Source organism: Dreissena polymorpha, chromosome 5, assembly GCF_020536995.1.
Source record: "Dreissena polymorpha isolate Duluth1 chromosome 5, UMN_Dpol_1.0, whole genome shotgun sequence".
NCBI classification, from domain to species: Eukaryota; Metazoa; Mollusca; class Bivalvia; order Myida; family Dreissenidae; genus Dreissena; species Dreissena polymorpha.
This window is the reverse complement of record NC_068359.1, coordinates 61,081,025-61,108,246: the sequence shown is the minus strand read 5'-3', so window position 1 is coordinate 61,108,246 and position 27,222 is coordinate 61,081,025. Positions and strand designations below refer to the sequence as shown.

The window sequence follows — 27,222 nt, the reverse complement described above, 5'->3', positions numbered from 1 at the left end:
GTATACATTGACAACTTTCCCTGAGTATTTTATAGTTATTTATTGCATTCAATTTAAAATATCAACTATATCTGCTACATGAGACTAGTTTGAGTTTAATTCAAATTATTATTAGGGGAGAAATACAACAGTACTACAGAACTGTATATTAAGAGACTGGATCAAAAAATGTATTTAATTAAACATATAACAATGTGCAGCAACATATGATTAACCAGTCTGCTCATGAAAAAAACTAGAGCAGAAGATAAAATATGTAATATTTCATCTCGTTTCTCAAGATGCTTGTGCAACATTTTTTACTTGTCATGTAGAGATGTGATATACAAGAATCTATTTTTAGCCGTAAAAAAGTGCATCAGCGTTGCAGCTGTTAGAGCACTGTGCACTTCTGCATTTTAATCATTATAACTTCAGTTTGCGTAACAGATTGACATACAGACTGTTACATGGTGTTAGATTATTTTAATTAAGTGAGGATTTTTTACTTGTGTGCTGTATTTGTTTTTAAAGTGTAAAAATAAATATTTGGATTAATAAAAAGTGAACATATCTGTTTTAGGGATTTAATATTCACACTGTACAGGTAAGTGTCATTGTCTTACAGTCATTTCAGCTTTCCGTTGTACTTTATGTAGCACCTTAAGCAGCTTTAATGATGTTACTATTTCCTAAGCTTAGAAAGGTTTTTAACTTGTACAGTAATTCTCATCATAATCACAGGTATTCATCATTATCCAACAAACATCATCTCATCATCATCATAAAAATAATAACTCATCATCATCCTTATCCACACATCTTCACCTTTATCCACAAATCATCATCAACACATCCATCATCATTATCCACACATCATCATTATCAACACATCATCAACAACAACACATCATTATCCTTATCCACACCTCATCATTCTTATTCACACATCATTATCCACAAATCATCATCCTTATCAACACATCATCATCCTTATCCACATATCCTTATCTACAAATCACCATCCTTATCCACACATCCTCATCCTTATCCACACATCCTCATTACCCACACATCATCATCCTTATCCACAAATCTTCATCTTTATCCACACATCTTTATCCTTATCCACAAATCATCAGCATTATAAACACATCATCATCGTCATCAACATTACATCATCATTATCTATCAACACATCATCATTTTCTATCAACACATCTTCTTTACCAAAACATCATTATTATCAACACATCAACATACTAGACACACCATAATCATTGTCAGCACCTTATTGTAATCATTATTAGCGCATCATCATAATCATTGTCAGAACAATCATCATAATCATTGTCAGAACAATCATCATAATCATTGTCAGAACAATCATCATAATCATTGTCAGAACAATCATCATAATCATTGTCAGAACATTGTCATAATCATAGTTTACATTATCAAAATCATAATCAGCACCTTATTATAATCATTATTAACACATTATCATAATCAGTATCAGAAAATTATTATAATCATTCTTAACACATAATCATTATCAGCACATTATCATAATCAGCACATTATCATTATCAGCACATTATCATTATCAGCACTTTATCATTATCAGCACATTATCATTATCAGCACTTTATCATTATCAGCACATTATCATTATCAGCACTTTATCATTATCAGCAACTTTTCATAATCAGCAAACCATCATCATCACTATAAAGACATCAACATCGTCAGTTCCACTACAGGGTTCCCTGGGCTTTAAAAAGTTGTTGCCACTTAGTTTTGCCAAATTCAAAAAGTTGTCGCCAAACTCAGGGGCTTTATTGGAGCATTATTAAGATCATGTTATTATAATACAAACAAAAACTGAGCATTTTACTGTATGTTAAATAATTTTATTTAACACCGTATTATTAATAATAACAACACATTTAACAAGTTTAAAAAGACTTGTAGTATAACCTTGACATACTCAGAAAAATAACTTACTTAATACAAAATTCAAAACTAATGTCTTGGAAATTTATTTTTCTCATGCCAATGTACGTTACTAATAAGTTAAACAGTTATAAAAACACAGCATTGTAACAATTGTGTTTTCTATATCTAAATAATACTTTCTCGCATTTGTTGTTGACATTTATATACAAAGATTGTACCTAAAGCATATTAAAGTAATTAAACAAATGTATTAATTTCCCTTTTTTATTGATAGGGAAATCGATCTTTAAATATTTTCACGAAAAATATTTCTAAGAAATGCAAAATAAATATAAATTGTGAAGCAAGCTTAATTGCTAGCAGCTGTGTCATACAAGGAATAAGATATACACTGGCTAAACAAAACCATTTTGATAAAAAAAACACTTTTTCTTTATTAGCCGGATTTTTTTCGAAAAAATCTCGGCTGATAGATTGATGTTGTCGGGCGGGGCGGGGGGGGCGGGCGGGCGGGGTGGCGGCGTGCTCGAAAATGTTAAAGTTCTTATTTCATGGTATAACTTTGGTATGCTTGGACCTAGAGTCTTCAAACTTGACATGAAGGTTGGCCAGGATTAACAGATGACCACTGGTCATTTCAAGGTCATTCATTTGAAGGTCAAGGTCACTGTGACCTTCAATATAAAAAATGTTAAAGTTGTTATAACTTTGGTATGCTTGGACCTAGAGTCTTGAAACTTGACATGAAGGTTGGCCATAACTAGTTAGTAACCACTGGTCATTTCAAGGTCATTCATTTGAAGGTCAAGGTCACTGTGACCTTGAATGTAAAAATGTTAAAGTTCTTATTTCATGGTATAACTTTGGTATGCTTGGACCTAGAGTCTTCAAACTTGACATGAAGGTTGGCCAGGATTAACAGATGACCACTGGTCATTTCAAGGTCATTCATTTGAAGGTGAAGGTCACTGTGACCTTCAATATAAAAATGTTAAAGTTGTTATAACTTTGGTATGCTTGGACCTAGAGTCTTGAAACTTGACATGAAGGTTGGCCAGAACTAGTAAGTAACCACTGGACATTTCAAGGTCATTCATTTGAAGGTCAAGGTCACTGTGACCTTGAATGTAAAAATGTTAAAGTTGTTATAACTTTGGTATGCTTGGACCTAGAGTCTTGAAACTTGACATGAAGGTTGGCCAGAACTAGTAAGTAACCACTGGGCATTTCAAGGTCATTCATTTGAAGGTCAAGGTCACTGTGACCTTGAATGTAAAAATGTTAAAGTTCTTATTTCATGTTATAACTTTGGTATGCTTGTACCTAGAGTCTTCAAACTTGAAATAAAGATTGGCCAGTACTAGAAGATGACCACTGGTCATTTCAATGTCATTCATTTGAAGGTCAAGGTCACTGTGACCTTAAATGTTAAAATGTTAAAATTGTTATAACTTTGGTATGCTTGGACATAGAGTCTTCAAACTTGACATGAAGGTTTGCAAGCACACTTAGATGACCACTGGTCATTTCAAGGTCATTCATTCTAAGGTCAAGGTCACTGTGACCTTGAATGTAAAAATGTTAAAGTTCTTATAACTTTGGTAGGTAAAAATGTTAAAGTTCTTATTCCATGTTATAACTTTGGTATGCTTGTACCTAGAGTCTTCAAACTTGACATAAAGGTTGGCCAGTACTAGAAGATCACCACTGCTCATTTCAATGTCATTCATTTGAAGGTCAAGGTCACTGTGACCTTCAATGTTAAAATGTTAAAATTGTTATAACTTTGGTATGCTTGGACCTAGAATCTCAAACTTGACATAAAGGTTTGCAAGCACACTTAGATGACCACTGGTCATTTCAAGGTCATTCATTTCAATGTCATTCATTTGAAGGTCAAGGTCACTGTGAACTTAAATGTTAAAATGTTAAAATTGTTGTAACTTTGGTATGCTTGGACCTAGAATCTCAAACTCTATCTGCTAGAACTGGTGTGATAGAAACCTTTTGGAGTGATCATAAGGCTGTCTGGATTTCTGTGTAGGTATGTGAAAGCAAAACAATAAATAGTATTATTTCATCTAAGTTTATTTTCTTACATTTGATAATGAAATTGATGGAAACTTCAAACAATATGTTACTAATTTGCTAATAAAAAAATTGAGATCAAACTTTCCTAATTGTCAATTCAAGTTCTTATTTGTGACCTTAAATGTTATTGTTGTTCATGTATATGCATGCATTCAAAACATAACACAAGGTTTGCTCATGCCTTGAAAAGTACTTACATTTCATTTTGACCTTTGAACAATATTTCAGTAATTTAAGTATTGCATTGACAAAAACACGAAAGGTACTTTCCTGTCATTTAAATCAAAAATCCGGCTTCAATGCGGTCATCTCCGACCGCGGAACTCTTGTGTTCCCTTAACCTCATATAAAAATCTGTTAACACAGATTCAAGTTGTATCTGAATTCTTGGACTTTTGAAATTCAATGAAATTATTGTGAAACCTTTGTTCATTAAATACATGATGCTTTTTATTGATCATATAGTATGGATGGGTACCCAAAATTTTCATTCATAAAGAATGTATGTGACATCTCATTAGTTGTATGTCCAATACTGCAAGGCATTCCAACCAAGGAAACTGCATATGAGTGTACAGATACATGATGGCATAATGTCATATAACCAATTTATCCATTGTTCCATAATTATGATGGTGATGATAATGGTGGCAATTCATGTCATGATTAGTTGTATGGTGGTGTTGATGATGATGATGATGATGATGATGATGATGATGATGATGATGATGATGATGATGATGATGATGATAACCTGGGTTAAAGTTTTTTTGTTTTTTTTTCATGTACAATTTTATTAGCCCTGAATCTTTCTTACAGATATAGTACAATAGACCATAAATCTTCTAGGGTTAACCCTTTACCATTTTGATGCCTTTGTAGTCCCATTCAGGCCTTTTCCGCTCCATTTTGGGAAAACCACACTGGAATTTTGGGAATTTTGTGTTGTGAAAAACCCCATTTTGGGAAAAAATAAATCACAAAGCTGGCTCAATTGGGAAAAATAATCGCATGTAAATAGTGTTTCTTATATTTCAAAGAAGCCGTTAATTGGTAAATAACGACTATTTTGATAACATATTATAAAAAAATTACAAAATATTATGAACATGTGTGATAAGTGCAGGTTTTTTGATTTTTGGGAAAGGGCCTGGCCATTTTTGAGGGGAATAAATCGCACGAAACGCCCGATTATGGGGAAAATAAGGAATGTCTTAAGTAATCTATTTAACACATTTTACTGTTAAAACAAATTCAAGGCAACAGATAATTTAATTTTGCAATATTTTTATTTTTTTCTACACTGGATCAGATTAACTTAGATATTTAAAGGATTAAAAAAAAAATATAAGTTTTTTTTTGGAATTGGGATTTTTTTTTTCAATTGGGAAAAAAACAACCAGATTTGCATTGGGAATGGGGCCATTATTCGGATCCGTAGGGCTGAAAAGGCCTGCCATTAGAAAGTTTTATTTAATTTTAAGACCTTTCTTACTAGATTCAGGTTTTTAAGGCTTCAATTCCAACACTGATAAGCAGCAAACAGCATAAAACCTGAACAGGCTGCGAGTTACTCGCAGGCTGTTCTGGTTTTACGTTGTTAAATGCACATAGCCATTTTCACTTTGCTTCTAAGTGGTAACAGGTTAAAGAGCCATACCCATGACCATCAACCTTTCTAAATATCATTTTAAGCTGACCTTTTCACAGATTGGGCATGTTTTGAAGTTTGTTCTTGAATGCTGTTAAACTGATTAAAAAAATTTGGAACTAACTTAGCTCCAGTAAGAAACGCGAATACAATTAAAGAGAGAAAAAAGTTATCCTCAACTGGGCGCAAACCACTGTAAAAGTCTACCAATTAAACATCTTGGCACTCTGTACTCTAACAGTTTAGTACTGTATTTTGTACTTTTAACAATCAATCCTTGCAGTGTTACAAAATAGTTAACGATAACAATACTGTCGAAACTGATCTAATGGCCACCTGTAATTAACGGCAACCTCCAGACAACGGTCAGTCTGGAATCTCCCTGACGAAAAACACTCTATATTACACTTGAAAATAACGGCCACCTGTCCATGACGGCCAACGGCCACTATATTTCACTCCAGTTTGAACTGAAATCAATGGTCAAGCGTCAGTCGTCTTGAGTCGCGAAAATTAAAAACACAGCACATCATTTGTCCGTCTATTTTGCGGTTAAAGCGTCTGATAGTGGTAATTGCCTTTGATATAATAAAAGCGGCCCGTTGCGATTAAACAAATAATAAGGTATTGAGAAGGTTTGTTTTCCCGGGATAATTGTGGGGGTATCTTCAAAAGAAAATATGTCAGTGTTTGTGACACGTTGAAAGTAATTTTCGCTAATTAAATGACCGCTACATCGATCACTTAAAGAATGTTGCTTTGTCAAAGAACAACCAGGTAATGCTTGACTCAATCATGAAATTTCAAGACCGATTATTTGCGCACAGGGTCAAGTGTTCTAGTATTCAAAAGAAGATTAGCGAGTTTTTTTTAGCGTGGAGTGAATTGTTTTGATTGTTGCGAGTGATTATGGCTGTGTGTGTTTTGAAGTTTTTTGCGTGATAAGTTATCTTGTTTTATGTGCATGATGTGCTATGTTTTTTTGTTTTTTTAAAGAATGAATGAATGTTTGTATTTTGAATGAGGTTGTTGAATGAAAATGCTGTTTGTGTGATGTTTGTGTCTTTTTCTTTGAATGAGAACGGTACAGTTCTATCGATTTATGACAGCAAATCCGCTTTTTAGACTTGCATGGGCTTGACGTCAATGGCACGTGACAAGCTTTATTTACTGAATGAACGAGATGCATGAGTAAACAATTATACTAGCGTTGATAAAGTCATTGCTTTAGTTCAACAATATGAAATTAAATAAATCTATAAGATATTATTCTGTATTATTCAATGTAAGTTAATTATGTTATTATGCTTAGTAAAGGCAATGAGCATTTGTTTTACACTGTATGCAAACGACTGGGTGGGGTAACGACGTAGCAATACTACCAACTGACCAACCATCTTAAAATTGTGATCCGAATTCAACGGTCACCTGTGAACAACAGTCACTTTGGTCAATTCCCTTGACTGACCGCTGAATTCAGGTTTGACTGTATTAAAGTAAATCCCTTCTGTAGTTTAAGAGTTATGCTCCGAACAAAAATTTCTTTGAAATTAAATCAAGGGAGACAATTCAAAAAGTAAGGAAGATAGAGTTATGGTTTTTAGTCTCTGCACTTCTCCTACTTGCCATCTGTTTATATTTCAAGTTTCAAGTAAATGCCTTCAGTAGATTTAGAATTACAAAAATTTACTTTGAAATTATATATAGGGAGATAATTAAAAAACTAAGGTAGATAGAGTTATTGTTCTTGGTCACTGCACTTCTCCTAGTTTCCATCTGTTTATTTTTTAAGTTTGAAGTAAATCCAGTGAATAGATTTGGAGTTATGCTCTGAACAAAGTTTCGGACAAACGGATGGACGGGACCAATTACTACATCCCCTCAAAAATTTCAGCAAGGATAAAATGTTGGGCCTGCAGTGTCATTTGCAAAATAGCCTGAAGCAATGATATTTTTACAAATTTTCTTATCTGAGTCCTGGGACTCGATAACTTGTAAATCTATGAGTCCCCAAATTGTAAGAATGAGTCCAAATATTAAACGATATTATTTTTTGAGAAATTTTAATACATTTTTGGGACACACATAATTGAAAACTTTGCATCCTTCGAGGTTCTTGTGAGTCCAGTATGCAGAACTCGCAGGTAAAAAAATCACTGGGCTGAAGGCAACAATTTGCATTCATCTGTTATAAATTGTAAATTAGCTGCAATTTTCAAGTGAAAAGATAAATGGTTTTGAATGGTAATGTGAATGTTTTAGAATTATGAACGCTTTATTATGCCCCCCTTCGAAGAAGAGGGGGTATATTGCTTTGCTCATGTCGGTCGGTCGGTCTGTCGGTCCGTCCACCAGGTGGTTGTCAGACGATAACTCAAGAACGCTTGGGCCTAGGATCATGAAACTTCATAGGTACATTGATCATGACTTGCAGATGACCCCTATTGATTTTTAGGTCAAAGGTCAAGGTCACAGTGACCAGAAATAGTAAAATGGTTTTTGAATGATAACTCAAGAACGCATACGCCTAGGATCATGAAACTTCATGGGTAGATTGATCATGACTTGCAGATGACCCCTATTGATTTTGAGGTCACTAGGTCAAAGGTCAAGGTCACGGTGACCCGAAATAGTAAAATGGTTTCTGGATGATAACTCAAGAACGCATACGCCTAGGATCATGAAACTTCATGGGTAGATTGATCATGACTCGCAGATGACCCCTATCGATTTTGAGGTCACTAGGTCAAAGGTCAAGGTCACGGTGACCCAAAATAGTAAAATGGTTTTCGGATGATAACTCAAGAACGCAAACGCCTATGATCATGAAACTTGATAGGTAGATTGATCATGACTTGCAGGTGACCCCTATTGATTTTGAGGTCACAAGGTCAAAGGTCAAGGTCACGGTGACCCGAAATAGTAAAATGATTTTCTGATGATAACTCAAGAACGCTTTTGCCTAGGATCATGACACTTCATAGGTACATTGATCGTGACTCGCAGATGATCCCTATTGATTTTCAGGTCACTAGGTCAAAGGTCAAGGTCACAGTGACAAAAATCGTATTCACACAATGGCTGCCACTACAACGGACAGCCCATATGGGGGGCATGCATGTTTTACAAACAGCCCTTGTTTCTGAATTCTATCGATCACATTTGTTTGCAAGTATAGTTTTTTGACAAAGACCCCATTCTTCATGTTAACTTTAAAACAAATACTTCATAGTTCTGCAGGAGAATATAACCATTTGTTGATCGTTCATTTGTTGTTTTAACCTGGAACATTAATTTTGAATATGAATAACTTGAAACTTCTAAAGGTTCACTTGATTATTACTACTTTTTCCCAATTTCAGTTTTTTCTGGCTAATTTTTTTTAAAGGGTATTTTTGTTCTGGCACTTTTCCCAAATAGGAAAAAAAGTTGTCGAGTTCTAATCACGCATCATGGGTTTAAATTGGATTAATACAGCATGTATACAACTTAATACAACAGTATTTTGGAGCAAAAAATCAAAATACGCCAATTTCCCAATATGTAGACTTCACAACGAGAATTTTCCCCATTTCGGGTATTTTCATGCACAATTTTCCCTTTTGGGCTAAAGAATTGTTGGATCATCATTGATATAGCGTTTACTACCTTTCCATTTCAAAAGCCTTCTGGGTGTATAATTATATAGTGGTAGCGTGTTTGCTTTTGCTTTTGGAGCATCCTGGTTCGAACCCCAGGGCTGGAGATTTTTATTTTATTTTTCATTGTTATCACATTTATGTAAAAGTTGTGAAATTGTTGAAGTTGTGTGAGTATTTATATTCATTATGTTTCCAAAATACAAAAATCTGTCAGTTAGCCCCTGTAACCCATACACTCATAAATCTGAGAGGGATGTGGGGCATGTGTTAGTTTTACTGTTATTCTATTGCTTTATTATTTCTTATACCATTATAATATTAGTAATAAAAGTAAAAATAATAATGAACCATTATACAAGGAAATGACATAGGAGCCCTTTTAAAAGATAATACCTTTAGATGTTGAAAATGCTAATTTAAGTAATTTGAAAAAAAAACAAATTATGCAAATGAGTTATGCAGTTCCATCATAATGAAAACGAACATTATACCTCCTGATTCGGTTTTTCTGTTTCCAATTGTGATTTCTAAACATATGTTCACATCATTTCTCCCCTTTGGTTCAAAAATGTACCATGGAACATTGAAATTAGAACACAGATGGACCTTTTTGCACCAATGGGGCGATTATATATTTATTTTTTTTCCCTTGGATAATATTGTATAAGCAGGCAATAGCAGTGATTTTTTTTGCTTTAATTTGTTACAGCCTGTGCCTTTTGAATTGGGAAAATTAGCGCGATAAACCGTGAAATTGGGAAAAATAGCGCGATAAACCATAAAATTGGGAAAAATGAAGCATTATAAATAGGATTATAAGTAACAGAAGTGATATTGTTTTTAAGTGCATGTTAAGGGAGTTTTCTAGAAAAGGAGTCTGGTCAAATTGGTTTTTTTTTTAATCAATAAAAGTGGCAAGTTTGGGAATGATTTATGAACAAAAATGACTAAATTCAAGTTATATATTTTGTAAGATGTTAAAAAAATAAAGTTGAGACCTAGATTTAAGAAATCATAAGTTATATGAGACTTCGTTATAAAAAAAAAAAAAAAAAAATTTTTTTTTTTTTGGAAGTTGGGCTTTTTTGGGAAATTTTGGTCAGAATTTTGGGAAAAAACGTGTATTTTTGCGATTGGGAAGCAGCCGAAATTCGGCTGTAAATTTGAGCAAAAAAAATCACTGAATAGTAAGGAGTTACCACATAAAATGTTTGAAATGAGATAATGAGGGTTTTTGACCCAAAGTTTTTAATAATGTGTTAAATATTTTTCTAAAATCCATTATTTAAGAGTCCCATAAAATTGAAAGACTTGACTATTCTCAATCCTGCGAATCAATATCAAGTCTTGTTTATATATTTTTTTAGATCACCCCTCGGACTCACCCCTTGTACAGTCCAAGGTGCATAGCTGCAGCGCTTATAAAGCAGTGGTGGTAAATATGTCTTTAGTAGAAGTGCTGAGTATTTTTCAGCTAGCTGCTTGACCCAGCTTTTCACCTTAGATGACCTTGACCCAGCTTTTCACCTTAGATGACCTTTATATAACACCAGCAGACCTGAATGAATACACTCCATTCATTTCATTGGCTGCTAAGTCTAATTCCCCATGAAGTGAGCAACATCACCATGTCTTTATAGTATAGGATGTAACACTTTTTATACGCCCGTATAAAATACGGGACGTATTATGTGAAACCCCTTGGCGGGCGGGCGGGCGGCGGGCGGAAGGCATCACTTTGTCCGGACTCTAATTCAAATTGTATTCATCCGATCTTCACCAAACTTGGTCAGCAGTTGCATCTAGTTGATATCTAGGCCAAGTTCGAATATGGGTCATGCCGGGTCAAAAACTAGGTCATAGGGTCAATAAGTGCATTTTCAAAGGGGCCACTTTGTCCGGACTCTATTTCAAATTGTATTCATCCGATCTTCACCAAACTTGGTCAGCAGTTGCATCTAGTTGATATATAGGCCAAGTTCGAATATGGGTCATGCCGGGTCAAAAACTAGGTCATAGGGTCAATTAGTGCATTTTCAACGGCGCCACTTTGTCCGGACTCTAATTCAAATTGTATTCATCCGATCTTCACCAAACTTGGTCAGTAGTTGCATCTAGTTGATATCTAGGTCAAGTCCGAATATGGGTCATGCTGGGTTAAAAACTAGGTCACTGGGTCACTTAGTGCATTTCAAGGATTTAGCATGGTGTCCCCTCTCTAATTGAAGTATTTTTCATCCGATCTTCACCGAATTCGGTCAGAAGTTGTGTCTAAATGATATCTAGGTCAAGAACAAATATGTGTCTTGGCGGGTCAAAAAATAGGTCACAAGGTCACTTAATGAATTTCAAGCGTTTAGCATGGTGTCCGCTCTCTACTTGAAGTAGTTTTCATCTGATCTTCACTGAATTTGGTCAAAAGTTGAGTCTAAATGATATCTAGGTCAAGAACAAATATGGGTCTTGCTGGGTCAAAAACTAGGTCACTTAATGCATTTCAAGCATTTAGCATGGTGTCCGCTCTCTAATTGAAGTAGTTTTCATCCTGTCTTTACCAAATTTGGTCAGAAGTTGTGTCTAATTGATATCTAGGTCAAGTTCAAATATGTGCTGCTTAATTTTCAAAAATATATCATTTTGCCACTCAAATGGTAAAGCTATCAAGTTGTCCAAAACCTTCAAACGGGCGTATCTTGTGACAGTTTGGCACTCTTGTTAATTGTAGGGTAATGCATATTACTTTTTTTTGTTGGTACAAAACATAAATACACATTTTGGCCCAGTTGCAATTACTCATTACCAGAAATTTCATGTCCTTTTCCCAAAGACTTTCAGGGTCAGTGCTGGGTCAGTAAATCATCTGAGGAAGGCAGAATGTACTATCAATGAACCACCTTATGTTGATAACACAGTATTTCTTTCAATATATCAACAAGATGTGTTTGTGAAACACAATGTCCCCCTATATGATGTTTGACATTGTAGGATGACCTTGACCTTGTGAAGGATGACCTTGACCTTGACCTTTCACCACTCAAAATGTGCAGCTCCATGAGATACACATGCATGCCAAATATCAAGTTGCTGTCTTCAATATTGCAAAAGTATTCATAAAATAAGCGATTTGGGCCACATATATTTGACCTCTGACCTTGAAGGATGACCTTGACCTTTCACCACTCAAAATGAGCAGCTCCATGAGATGCACATGCATGCCAAATATCAAGTTGCTATCTTCAATATTGCAAAAGTATCCATAAAATGAGCGATTTTGGCCACATATAATTGACCTCTGACCTTGAAGGATGACCTTGACCTTGACCTTTCACCACTCAAAATCTGCAGCTCCATGAGATACACATGCATGCCAAATATCAAGTTGCTATCTTCAATATTGCAAAAGTATTCATAAAATGAGCGGTTTTGGCCACATATATTTGACCTCTGACCTTGAAGGATGACTTACACCTTGACCTTTCACCACTCAAAATGTGCAGCTTCATGAGATACACATGCATGCCAAATATGAAGTTGCTATCTTCAATATAGCAAAAATTATTGCAAAATGTTAAAGTTGGCGCAAACAGACAGACAGACCAACAGACAGACAGGGCAAAAACAATATGTCCCCCACTACTATAGTGGGGGACATAGTGGGGAACATAAAAACCAAGCATTTTAAGGCAAACTGGGGAAATGTCATTTGTCTTCTGAAACAAAACCACCAAAACAGTATATTGTTCATGATAGAAGGAAAATTACTAAACATATGTGAATACCGGTCAGTCTATCTGATAATCTGTCTTAGAAGCCAGATAAGCTTACAGACATTGGCCAGTTTGCTATATTTTAATTTTAACCCTTTGCATGCTGGGAAATGTTGTCTGCTAAAATGTTGTCTGCTGAATTTCTAAAATTAGCATTTTCTTCGATTTTTTTCAAAGAATACTATCAGAATAGCAAACAGTTTGGATCCTGATGAGACTCCACGTTCTGTGGCGTCTCATCTGGATCCAAACTGTTTGCAAAGGCCTTCAAAATTTGGTTCCAGCACTGAAAGGGTTAATTGGAAAGTATCAAGGTATTAAACCGAATGTTTGTCCGGACCATAACTATGTCATTTATCGTTAGATTTTAAAATGACTTGGTAAATTTGTTCACCATCATGGGACAGTGTGTCATGCAAAAAAAGTACATCAATATTTCCGAGGTCAAGGTCACACTTGGAATTCAAAGGTCAAATGCTTGTCCGGGCCATATCTTTGTCATTTATTGTGAGACTGTAAAATCATTTGGCATATTTGTTCACCATCATGGGATGGTGTGTCATGCGAAAGACTAACGTCGATATCTCCAAGGTCAATGTCACACTTTGAGTTTAAGTGTAAAAAATGGCAATAAATGAGCTTGTCCCAGCCATCACTATGTCGTTCATTGTAAGATTTTAAAATCATTTGGCACATTTGTTCACCATCATAGAATGGTGTGTAATGCAAAAGAAATATGTCGATATCTGCATTGTCAAGGTCTCACTTTGAGTTCAAAGGTCAAAAATGGCCATAAATGATCTTGTCCGGGCCATTACTATGTCATTTATTGTGAGATATTATAATTACTTGGTACATTTGTTCACAATCATTGGACGGTGTGTCATGCAAAATAATTACGTCAATATCTCCAAGGTCAAGGTCACACTTTGAATTCAAAGGTCAAAAATGGCCATAAATGATCTTGTCTGGGCCATATCTATGTTATTAATTGTGAGATTTTTAGTCCCCTACCGGTTTCACCGGAGGGGACTTATGGTTTGCACTCCGTATGTCAGTCTGTCTGTCCGTCACACTTTTCTGGATCCTGCGATAACTTTAAAAGTTCTTAATATTTTTTCATGAAACTTGAAACATGGATGGATGGCAATATGGACATTATGCATGTCATTTCATTTTGTTCCTACGTCAAAAATTTTGGTTGCTATGGCAACAAATAGACTAGAAATACTGCTGAAAATGGTGGTTTTCTGGATCCTGCGATAACTTTATAAGTTCTTTATATTTTTTCATGAAACTTGAAACATGGATAGATGGTAATATGTACATTATGCATGGCATTTCATTTTGTTCATACATCAAAAATTCTGGTTGCTATGGCAACAAAAAAAAAATCTGACAATGGTGGAATTTCTGACAATGGTGGAGCCGGTAGGGGACTTTTATTGCTTGGCAATAGTCTTGTTAAAAATTACTTTGTACATTTTGTTCACAAACATTGGACGGTGTGTCATGCAAAAGAATTACGTTGATATCTACAAGGTCAAGGTCACACTGGGAGTTCAAAAGTTCATTGTGAGATTTTAAAATGGCTGTACATTAATTTTGTATACAGTCATTGGACGGTGTGTCATGCGAAAGAATTCAAGAGTTCAAAGATCAAAATGACCATAAATGATAATGGCATATTAATTCTTAAAAATCGCCATACATTAGCTTTTCTTGTTTTGTGAAGACAGCATGCAAAATAGTCTGTGTAAATACAGTATGTGGGGGTATATGTCACAAATAAAATATATACATTAAAACATGGACACCTCCTTATTTTGGTTGAAAGGTTTTGTATTTAACTGTAGATATTTTTCGCCAAAAAACATTCATTGTGTTGTGCTTGTAAGAATTTATTTTTATGCCCCCTTTCAAAGAAAAGGTGGTATATAGTTTTTGCACTGTCCGTCAGTCTGTCAGTCAGTCTGTCTGTGACAGTGTGTCACACTTTTCATGAATTAATCACGAAGCTGAAAAGTTCATGAACTTAAGAACATTCATGGACATAATTCTTGAATGTTCTTAAGTTCATGAACTCCTCATGTTCATGAATAATTCATGAAATGAAAAGATCATAAAAATAGTCTCATTTTCAGTTCAAGAATCATTCATGAATATTCAAGAACTGAAATATTACTTTGATGAATTTTGTTCATGAACTGTTCAAGAACTATTCATGAACATGGGAAGTTCATGAATGTTCTTAAGTTCATGAACTTTCTATGTTCATGAATAATTCATGAAATGAAAAGATCATGAATAGTCTCATTTTTAGCTTGGCTGTTTTCGGAGAAAACCCAAGCTATTGTCATAGCCAGCTCGTCGTCCGCCGTAGGCGTCGTGCTAAAACTTTAACATTGGCAATAACTTTTTAAATATTGAAGATAGCAACTTGATATTTGGCATGCATGTGTATCTCATTGAGCTGCACATTTTGAGTGGTAAAATTTCAAGGTGAACATCATCCTTCAAGGTCTAGGGTCGAAAAAAACAAAGTCAAGGGAAGTAATAAGCTTTAAATGGACATAGTTATCTGACCTGCCCACATATATATTTTTGTTTAATAAATCAAAGCAGCGCAGTAGGCGGCATTGTGTTTCTGACAAACACATTATGGTAAAAGGTCAAGGTCATCCTTTACAGTCTACGGTAAAAAATACAAATTTAAGGGAAGTAATAAGCTTTAAAGGGAGATAATTATTCAATATTGAACATAGCCACTTTATATATTTGGCATGCATGTGTATCTCATGGAGCTGCACATTTTGAGTGGTGAATCTACAGTCACGGTAGTGGCTTTTAATTATTTGCTACTAAAAATAGAGATTTGTTACAGACAATTATTTTCAAGGGAAGAAATTTATATAATTATAAATCTCATATTATATATTTCCTTACCAAGAATTGAAGTTCTTTTCACAGTTACTGTACAGATTTATTATTTAGATTATTTATAAATAAAAATAAATGAATAAAATAAAAAAATAAAATAAAAATAAAAAAGTAAAAAAAAAAAATTATGAAAAGAAAAAAACAATAATCTGGCTATGATCTCTTTTAAACCACAGGCCTTGGTTGTCAGTGATGTCTGTCATGGTCAAAATTGACTGTGAGACCCCCCCCCCCCCCCCCCCCCCCCCCCGGTTGGATTGGACAAAATTCAAGGGGAGTAATAACCTTTAACGGGAGATGATTTCTATACCTGCCAAATGATGAATAGAATTTTTTTATTTCAATGCGGCAGAAGAGGGCATTGTGTTTCTGACAAACACATCTCTTGTTGGAGATCAAAAGGTCAAGGTCACTGTGACCCCTAAAAAAAAAAAATCTGACAAGCTTTCGCAGCCAAGCGTGGCACCCGTTATGCAGTGCTCTTGTCATTTCAAGAATCATTCATGAATAATTCAAGAACTGAAATATTACTTTCATGAATTTTGTTCATAAACAGTTCATGAATTATTCATGAACATGAGATAAGTTCATTAATGTTATTAAGTTCATGAACTTTCTATGTTCATGAATAATTCATGAAATGAACAGATCATGAATTATGTCTCATTTTCAGTTCAAGAATTAATCATGAATAAATCAAGAACTGAAAGATAACTTCATGCATTTTGTTCATGAACTGTTCATGAATTATTCATGAACTTCATGGGTTCATGAACTTTTATTGTTAATGAACATTTATTGTCCATTTTGCATGAAAACTGTTACTGACAAAGGATACAGACAAAAACTGATCACAAAAGCTCACCATGCACATAATATGTGCAGGTGAGCATAAATTAGTACAATGGCTGAACATAAACATAGTCTTTAAATGTAGGCTTACATTTATGTAAACATAAGTTTTAGGTAAAAATACATGATTCTCCTGAAATGTATTTTAGAGAGATTTCACTTCATCTCCCAAGCTGAAACAGATTAAACACACAAGAAATTCTCAATGACCCTTTATTGGAAAAGCAGAGCTTAACTTTAAAAATTTAGGTCTAAAACATGTATTTGCTACATCTTTGAAGAAAAATCAATTGTACCAGTCAAAAGTACCAACTGGCACACATTCACAGTACATGTATGTTTGTTTCATGCAAACAGTTGATACAATGAATATTGTTTTTTACAAGTAACAACATCATATTGAGAAACATCAAGTTGCATATGAAACAATACGTCTTTATGTATTTTGACTTTATTACCTTTAATATGCTGTTATACCAATAAAACGGAAAGTGTTTGTGAAATTTGTGTTTGAGTTTTTCGTTGGTTTTCAACAACTTTTAAGTTATATCAGGCGGGCAGTTACCTTACCATCGTTCCTTGAAAAAAAACTAGACTCTCATCCTCCGAGAAACTGGGGCTCCCTCTACCACACATCTGCTAAACTAGGGCTTCAGATTGAAGCGTTGAATGTCTGTTTCTGAAACTTTGCTTCTATAATTTCACATTTCTGGTATTGTTTCTTTATCGGGGAGACGATGTCCCTTGTTGATATGACACCCATATAAGAGCATAATGCGGTCTTCATATTGTATTAAAAACTGTGTATCTGTGTCTGCCATCTTTGAACATCCAGCGCGCACAACACCAGAAGTAAACCACGTGTGCTCAATTTCGTTTAATCGATTCTGATTCGTTAACAAAATGTATTTCAACCAATTAAAACACGCGTTGTAGAATAACTTTGTCCTAGAATTTCTAGGCTACACAACACTAAATTCTGAACCAAAACCATAAATAAATATAAACTTCCTGTTGAATTTGCTCAGTGTTTTTGATTTTCATTATAGTCTGACAGATCATAATTTCCAGCGCTTCCGTTAGTGGATGTCTGGGCGTAAATTACGCACAAAATCGTCAGTCGTACGTCTGTTTTACAAATAGTGAATGCCACTTGGACGTCCGATAATCCACACGTATAGATAACCCACTGATAAGAGATATTAGACTATTGAATAATTAAGTCACATTACACAGCCATGCATGCTGACACTTGCATCACGAGCAATTCTTGGGTAACTTTCCAGTCGCAAACTGTGCTGTTCAGCGTCCAATCCGTAACGAGAAAACACAGGGTTAACTGGTGATTGATATTTTTGATTGACGTCAGTCTTGAATTTAGCTTTTATTGCAGATTGATTTACAAGGAATCACAGTTTAAAATTTGTGTTTTATCCAACTGTAATTAAACATGAAAGACGATGTCGGGTATCATCATCACACCTTTTTACCTTAAAGAATCACATAAACAACAATTGTTCCTTATGAGAAGTTAAATGCAAATTGTGAGCAATTAATTAATTATGGCGAGTTGTGAAAACATGTAATACCCGTTACAAATTATATGCCTTAACAATTTAATTTCAGTACAAGTATATTTCATCATGTCCATTTATAGACCTAAATTACACAATTTTTCTACAGCCAAATGATACTATGATTTAAGTCCCTTTGAACGCATCTGCGCCATTCACTGTACATGATGCCATGAAATATCTGCGTTTTAATAAGACCGCGACATTGTTAACTAGAAATGGCGCGGCAGAGGCCGACGCGTATCCCCACGCCGAATGTTTGACCTAGGTGTGCCCCAGGGTTGGTAATGGGGCCATGCATAGCTGAGATTGACCGTATTGTCATAAGAGAAGTTCATCATCAATTAGAAGTGAATTGGTGTAGAAATGAAGAAGTTATAGTAAAAGGCAATTTTGGGTGGGTGTGACATATGTGGGCAGGGCGCCCCAGGGTTGGTAATGGGGCCATGCATAGTTGAGATTGACCGTATTGTCATAAGAGAGGTTCAGTATCAATTTGAAGTGAATCGGTGTAGAAATGAAGAAATTATAGTAAAAGGCAATTTTGGGTGGGTGTGGTCTATGTGGGCGGGGCGCCCCAGGGTTGGTAATGGGGCCATGCATAGTTGAGATTGACTGTATTGTCATAAGAAGTTCAATATCAATTTGAAGTGAATCGGTGTAGAAATGAAGAAATTATAGTAAAGGCAATTTTGGGTGGGTGTGGTATATGTGGGCGGGGCCCCAGGGTTGGTTATGGGGCCATGCATAGTTGAGATTGACCCTAATGTCATAAGAGAAGTTCAGTATCAATTTGAAGTGAATCCGTGTAGAAATGAAAAAATTATAGTAAATGGAATTTTTTGGTGGGTGTGGCCTATGTGGGCGGGCGCCCCAGGGTTGGGATTGGGGCCATGCATAGTTGAGATTGACCCTAATGTCATAACAAAAGTTCAGTATCAATTTGAAGTGAATCCGTGTAGAAATGAAAAAATTATAGTAAATGGAAATTTTTGGTGGGTGTGGCCTATGTGGGCGGGGCGCCCCAGGGTTGGGAATGGGGCCATGCATGGTTGAGATTGACCGTATTGTCATAGGTGAGGTCCAGTATCAATTTGAAGTGAATCGGTGTAGAAATAAAGAAGTAAATGTAAAATAACCTAAAAAAATGAGTGATAATTTCTGACGCGGCCCCACCCCAACCCCTATAACTTTTGACCCAGGGGTCAGATCAAAATTCCAAATAGTGCAGGGTCGCACATATGCTCATAGCTACCATGTGTGTAAATTTCAAGGTTCTAGTGCTTTTAGTGTAGGAGGAGATAGTGGCCAGGACGGACGGACAGACGGACGGACGGCGGAGATCACCACAATATCCCCACCTTTTTTTCAAAAAGCGTGGGGATAAAGACAAAAGTTCCATGCGTGCGTGTCAAAACAGACCATGTGCCGTAACTAAATATAGACGTGCAACTCGGTGCATGTAGAATTTTAAAATGAAAAATACATCGGCATTTAATGCACACAATTAGATAGTATTGACACATTGAAACTGTATAAAAAAAAATACGTACATTTTAGAACTAATTTTGGTGTTAGTTTGGACACCGCCAGTTGCTTATTTTAGTAATGCAATGCGTAAACAATGTGACGTGATTACCCCGGTGTAATTACTATTTGTCAGGGTTCAGGTTGAAATTCAAGTTATGGTTTGTTCTCATTCCAAGAGCCGGGTTTGTATCCTATAACAACTCTTCACAGGAGTATCTGCTGCTAATGTATTTAAATCTTCATGTTGCTTAATTAATTTATATTTTATTACGACGTCTTGGTTATGGGAATATATGTGTAGAGTAACGACACTCATGCGAGGATTACTAGCACACTAAAAATACAACAGTTTAATACTAGAAATGGCGCGGCAGAGGCCGACGCGTATCCCCACGCCGAATGTTTGACCTAGGTGTGCCCCAGGGTTGGTAATGGGGCCATGCATAGCTGAGATTGACCGTATTGTCATAAGAGAAGTTCATCATCAATTAGAAGTGAATTGGTGTAGAAATGAAGAAGTTATAGTAAAAGGCAATTTTGGGTGGGTGTGACATATGTGGGCAGGGCGCCCCAGGGTTGGTAATGGGGCCATGCATAGTTGAGATTGACCGTATTGTCATAAGAGAGGTTCAGTATCAATTTGAAGTGAATCGGTGTAGAAATGAAGAAATTATAGTAAAAGGCAATTTTGGGTGGGTGTGGTCTATGTGGGCGGGGCGCCCCAGGGTTGGTTATGGGGCCATGCATAGTTGAGATTGACTGTATTGTCATAAGAGAAGTTCAATATCAATTTGAAGTGAATCGGTGTAGAAATGAAGAAATTATAGTAAAGGCAATTTTGGGTGGGTGTGGTCTATGTGGGCGGGGCCCCAGGGTTGGTTATGGGGCCATGCATAGTTGAGATTGACCCTAATGTCATAAGAGAAGTTCAGTATCAATTTGAAGTGAATCCGTGTAGAAATGAAAAAATTATAGTAAATGGAATTTTTTGGTGGGTGTGGCCTATGTGGGCGGGCGCCCCAGGGTTGGGATTGGGGCCATGCATAGTTGAGATTGACCCTAATGTCATAACAAAAGTTCAGTATCAATTTGAAGTGAATCCGTGTAGAAATGAAAAAATTATAGTAAATGGAAATTTTTGGTGGGTGTGGCCTATGTGGGCGGGGCGCCCCAGGGTTGGGAATGGGGCCATGCATGGTTGAGATTGACCGTATTGTCATAGGTGAGGTCCAGTATCAATTTGAAGTGAATCGGTGTAGAAATAAAGAAGTAAATGTAAAATAACCTAAAAAAATGAGTGATAATTTCTGACGCGGCCCCACCCCAACCCCTATAACTTTTGACCCAGGGGTCAGATCAAAATTCCAAATAGTGCAGGGTCGCACATATGCTCATAGCTACCATGTGTGTAAATTTCAAGGTTCTAGTGCTTTTAGTGTAGGAGGAGATAGTGGCCAGGACGGACGGACAGACGGACGGACGGACGGACGGCGGAGATCACCACAATATCCCCACTTTTTTTTCAAAAAGCGTGGGGATAATAAGCAAACTCTATGCAGTTTATACTTAAATTAATGTGTGTGATTGCATTGTTACGAAGGTTCCTTTCATATCTTATACCTATTTTTCCAATGATATTTATAAGCATTTTCTGCGAAGAAAACACATTTTTGTAAATGATTTTTCTGCAGTTTTTCTGCAATTTTTGGAAACAAGACGATGGTTTGTGCAATTTCTGGTAAATTAGTGTTTAAAATTACCACAGAATCTATTTTCCGTTTGTTGTTGAACTGTTTTCCTGGTCAAGAATCTTAATGGAATTTAGCCTTACGGTTTATACTAAAAAATTTCTTCATACATTCATGAAAATTTATCTAATCATGAACATTCAGGAATATATTTTTTTTCATGAATTTTTCAAAAACTTCTAATGAAACAAAAATTACCTTTAGACATTCATGAAAATTTGCAGAAGTTCGTAAAAATTGATCATATCATGAAATTTCATGAATCTTTTTATTCAAGTATTTTTCAAGAACTTTTCAGGAAATCAGATTTTTATACGCCTGTCTATGACGGGACGTATTATGGTATACCCCGCGTCCGTCCGTCCGTCTGTTAATGTCGTACGCTACGTCAAATATCCTTTGACAGATTTTCTTCAAATTTTAACACAATCTTAATATTGATAAACCCTGATCCCCTTTCGTTTTTGACGGAATTCTGAATTGTCGTTCCAGAGTTATGGGACTTTGTTCGTCAAAATTTCGTGATTTCATTGAATGTCCTACTGTAGCTATATAAAAATGTTAAAGTTGTTATAACTTTGGTATGCTTGGACCTAGAGTCTTGAAACTTGACATGAAGGTTGGCCAGAACTAGTAAGTAACCACTGGACATTTCAAGGTCATTCATTTGAAGGTCAAGGTCACTGTGACCTTGAATGTAAAAATGTTAAAGTTGTTATAACTTTGGTATGCTTGGACCTAGAGTCTTGAAACTTGACATGAAGGTTGGCCAGAACTAGTAAGTAACCCCTGGACATTTCAAGGTCATTCATTTGAAGGTCAAGGTCACTGTGACCTTGAATGTAAAAATGTTAAAGTTCTTATTTCATGTTATAACTTTGGTATGCTTGTACCTAGAGTCTTCAAACTTGAAATAAAGATTGGCCAGTACTAGAAGATGACCACTGGTCATTTCAATGTCATTCATTTGAAGGTCAAGGTCACTGTGACCTTAAATGTTAAAATGTTAAAATTGTTATAACTTTGGTATGCTTGGACATAGAGTCTTCAAACTTGACATGAAGGTTTGCAAGCACACTTAGATGACCACTGGTCATTTCAAGGTCATTCATTCTAAGGTCAAGGTCACTGTGACCTTAAATGTTATTGTTGTTCATGTATCCTACCGTAGCTCAAATATCCCCCGATGGATTTTTTATACGCCCGTCTATGACGGGACGTATTATGGTATACCCCGCGTCCGTCTGTCCGTCCGTCCGTCCGTCCGTCCGTCCGTCCGTCCGTCTGTTAATGTCGTACGCTACGTCAAATATCCTTTGACAGATTTTCTTCAAATTTTAACACAATCTTAATATTGATAAACCCTGATCCCCTTTCGTTTTTGACGGAATTCTGAATTGTCGTTCCAGAGTTATGGGACTTTGTTCGTCAAAATTTCGTGATTTCATTGAATGTCCTACTGTAGCTCAAATATCCTTCGATGGATTTTTTTCAAATTTCAACACAATCTTAATATTGATAAACCCTGATCCCCTTTCGTTTTTGACGGAATTCTGAATTGTCGTTCCAGAGTTATGGGACTTTGTTCGTCAAAATTTCGTGATTTCCATGCTCATGTACTTATAAAATAAACCATGTATTCAAATACAAATAAACTGAAGTAAAAAAATGATTCAAAGGGTTATTTATTACCTTACTACTTCATTGGCGAACGACGGGCGTATCATGCGCTCATGGCGCAGCTTTTATTCATTAAATTCATCAAATGGTTCATAAACATGTCCTTAAAAGTTCACGAACAGTCAATGAAAACAGTTCGTGAACTTTCATGAATATTTTGTTCATGAACTACCTTGATGAACTGATGATGAACTGTTCATGAATATTCATGAATCTTCATGAAAGTTCGTAAAGTCATGAACATCGTTTTGCCTGGGTGAACATTTACCTTGCTTTAAAATATCCATATTACGCATCTTTTGATGATTTAAAAACCTGAAAATTATAAAGCATTGCAACGCGAAACAAGTTAAGAATTTGGAGAGTTCTGTTGTTTTCATTATATTTTGTGACACAACCAGGATTGCTTATTACATCACTCGTACATCACTCATTGTGTGAGCACGGATGGACGAGTGGTCAAAGCAATAGACTTTTACTCCAGGGGTAATTGATTCAAGCCCAGTTGACTCCAGGGGTCAGTGGTTCAAGCCCAGTTGAAGGCTTTGTTTTTTTTCCTTTCTTTAATTACATTCTTGTTTTTTACTGGAGCTTTTTAGATCCAATGTTTACATTTATCAATATAAAGCATTTAATGACAAACTTCAATACATGCAAAAATCTGTAAAAAGGTCCCTTTAATATGATTTTTTCGCTGATTTATTTACTGGGATAGACTGCTTGACTAAGACCTCAGCTTTATTTTTAGCTTTGTATAAGGTTGATTTAAGTTATCTACTTCATTTTGATTACTTTTGATCTTTTTGGGGGATTTAAACTATGTAGTTCAAAGGTGTGTTATTTGATAGGTGGAGCATTTTCTAATGACTATTTTGATCTTTAAAAAGTATTTAGCTGTCATTGATTTCATGTGATCAAACAATTTAAATTAAAGATTTAATTACTTAAGATCTCCATCAGAAAACAGACTTGAGAGCGTCTCAATAAGCCTGAGGCTCTCTATGTCTTCCAGCTAAAATAAATAGGTTTAAACTAAATCAAAGATAGCAATTACAGCAAAAATGGTGGACACGTCTAGTCGTTTTTGTGTAGAGACACATGATGGCTCAGGTTTGTCATACATGCCATAATTTTTCAGACCAATTCCGGGACATCGAGTCAAATTGTCCAGGACTTTTGCCGATTTTCCGGGACATGAATAAATTGTAGCGATATTTATAGACATATGCATTTTTGGTATGTTTTTTTTTGTTTCGCATCGTTAATTGCAAAAGTTCGAAAGCCTATCCCAAATACACTTGATCTATTAACGTCAAATTAAACATTACTACTTCCGTTACTAGATACAAGCCACGTGTTTTCAGTGTAAGCGTTCTAAACATAAATGGTGACCTCACTGCGTTATTGTTATTAAGACCGGTCACTGTAACGTGTAGTTGTTAATACGCCTTTATTCATTTATAACATTTATATAATAAAAAATACAACAATACAGTACCGTTAGATCATCAACTCAAATCAAATCACAGTACATACAACCAATCACAATAAAACAAATAAGCGAACGCAATTCAAATTCACTTATTATTTTTAACGTTATGTTTACTGGGGGTTAAGAACAAGACAATAATAAACCTAGTGAGGATGACGTTTTAAAATGCTTACTTTTTTTTATCAACTTCTTTGTCGGTTAAACATGCGAACATAAACTGCTTTTAATTTTTTACTCAGCGATGTTGGACTTCTATGTGTGAACAACTATCCTTTGCCCTTATGCAGCGGGAAATAATGACGTAGTAGATTAATGTCAATTAACAACCACATATAACAATGCCGCCTTTTCGGTTTGACCGCGAACGTGAGAAAATCGATATGATTACAGGACCCCTGTTAGTTGATCGATTTTGACATGTAGCGTAGTCTGCCTATTCGGGTAGGCATTGTCATGGAGACACTGCAGATATACACAGATTCGAGTCGCAGTTAAGCCTAAGATAAGGTACATGTATATATGGATTTTGTAAATTCCGGGACATTTGACAGATTTCCGGGACAGTGGGACAAGTACTTCATTTCCGGGACTGTCCCGGACAATCCGGGACGTATGGCATGTATGGGTTTGTTAAAACAAGAAATATCTTTAAAAAGATAAACGGCGTTGATTGTGGTTGGAGGTGGTGAAAGGTAAAAAGTTCAATGAATGAGATCAAAGATAGCGAATATCTTTTTCTGTGCAGTACTTAGCAGTACGGGATAAAATTGTTTCATGCCGAACAGGCAGTTAAACATTGTTACATGCTATACTACAAAGACGCGGTCATGTTTCCAATGTTCTGGCGGATTCAATGCTCAAATCAGCAAATGGAATAAATGAAGTGTATTCATTTGGGTCTAGCCGTGGGAAATTTTATTTGAATCTTATTGGACACTTACAAAGATCAGGTATGGTGAAAAGCTAGCTTAGACAGCTACGCCGAAAAAATGTTTCAATCAAACAAAATTGTATGATGTGCAAACCCCTACATGGACCAGATCTTCAGAACACATTATCTGTTGTTTTTTATCTTTGATTTTGTTTGCCTTTTTGTCACCATCAAAGTTATTTTGCTTTTTGATCAACATCAAAATGTGTTTAAGTATATAATAATTGTTATCATCCATAATGAAACTGATCTTCATCATCTTCTTTATCATCTTTGTGGTTGATGATGTCATTTTGTATCATATAATTTTTCTCACAGTGACCTTTGCAATAGCAATAAACATGTATAGATCTACGTAATAATTTTACACTAAGATGTCTGATGACTGTTTGAAGCATTTATAAGCATTCATTCTTATCAGGTATTCATGTTGCATAATGATAATGATAATATAAAATTTTATGAAGTGATAATTTTTAACAGTTAACATAATAAATATTAAAAGCAATAAATAGTTTATGTAATAAAAAAAATAATGTGATAAACATTTGAACTTAATGAAATAAACATTTAATGTAAATAAAATAAACACTTCATCTAATTTAATTATAACAAGAAGTATGTAAGGATAAATAAAATGACTCCTAAGAAGTGACCGAAATGTTAAGAATAAAATAATTAGGTGCACCAATTCAATCTTTATTGAATGGCCTATACACAAAATATACAACATATGTATGAGCATTGCAGATAGTGATGATAATTAACCCTTTGCATGCTGGGAAATTTGTCGTCTGCTAAAATGTCGTCTGCTGAATTTGTAAAATAAGCATTTTCTTCATTTTTTTCTCAGAATAGCAAACAATTTGGATCCAGATGAGATGCCACGTTCTGTGGCGTCTCATCTGGATCCAAACTGTTTGCAAAGGCCTTTAAAATTCGGTTCCCGCACTGAAAGGGTTAATTATACACTGTACACTTGTTAGCATAGAATAACAAAGTTTTTAAAAGCCTATTTATGTATTACCTCCGAAAGTACTCTGGACCCTTATAGTCAGGGGGGAAACACCTCTTTACAGATTGGTCTAGGGGGTAAAATACATTTTGACAAATTGGTCTAGGGGGTAAAATACGTTTTGACAGAATGTTTGGGTCAGGGGGGAAGCACCTCTACAGATCGGTCTAGGGGGTAAAATAAATTTTTGGCATAATTTATAGGTCAGGGGGAAACACCTCTTTACAGATTGGTCTAGGGGGTAAAATACCTTTTGGCATAATTTATAGGTCAGGGAGAAACAACTCTTTACAAATCTGTCTCGGGGGTAAATACCTCTCGACAAATACATCATGGGGTAATATTCCTGTTGACAAATAGGTTAGGGGGTAA

The 27,222-nt window shown here is 35.5% G+C and overlaps 1 protein-coding gene across 1 annotated transcript in view; it reads left to right on the top strand.

Moving 5' to 3' along the window:
• Nucleotides 1-202: 202 nt before the first annotated feature.
• The window catches only part of LOC127881090 (uncharacterized), a 101,416-nt gene continuing 74,396 nt past the window's right edge, over nucleotides 203-27,222 (top strand). Inside the window, exon 1 of the mRNA XM_052428778.1 lies at nucleotides 203-586. The gene's annotated coding sequence lies outside the window, so the exon portion shown is untranslated. The remainder of the gene's footprint in view (nucleotides 587-27,222) is intronic.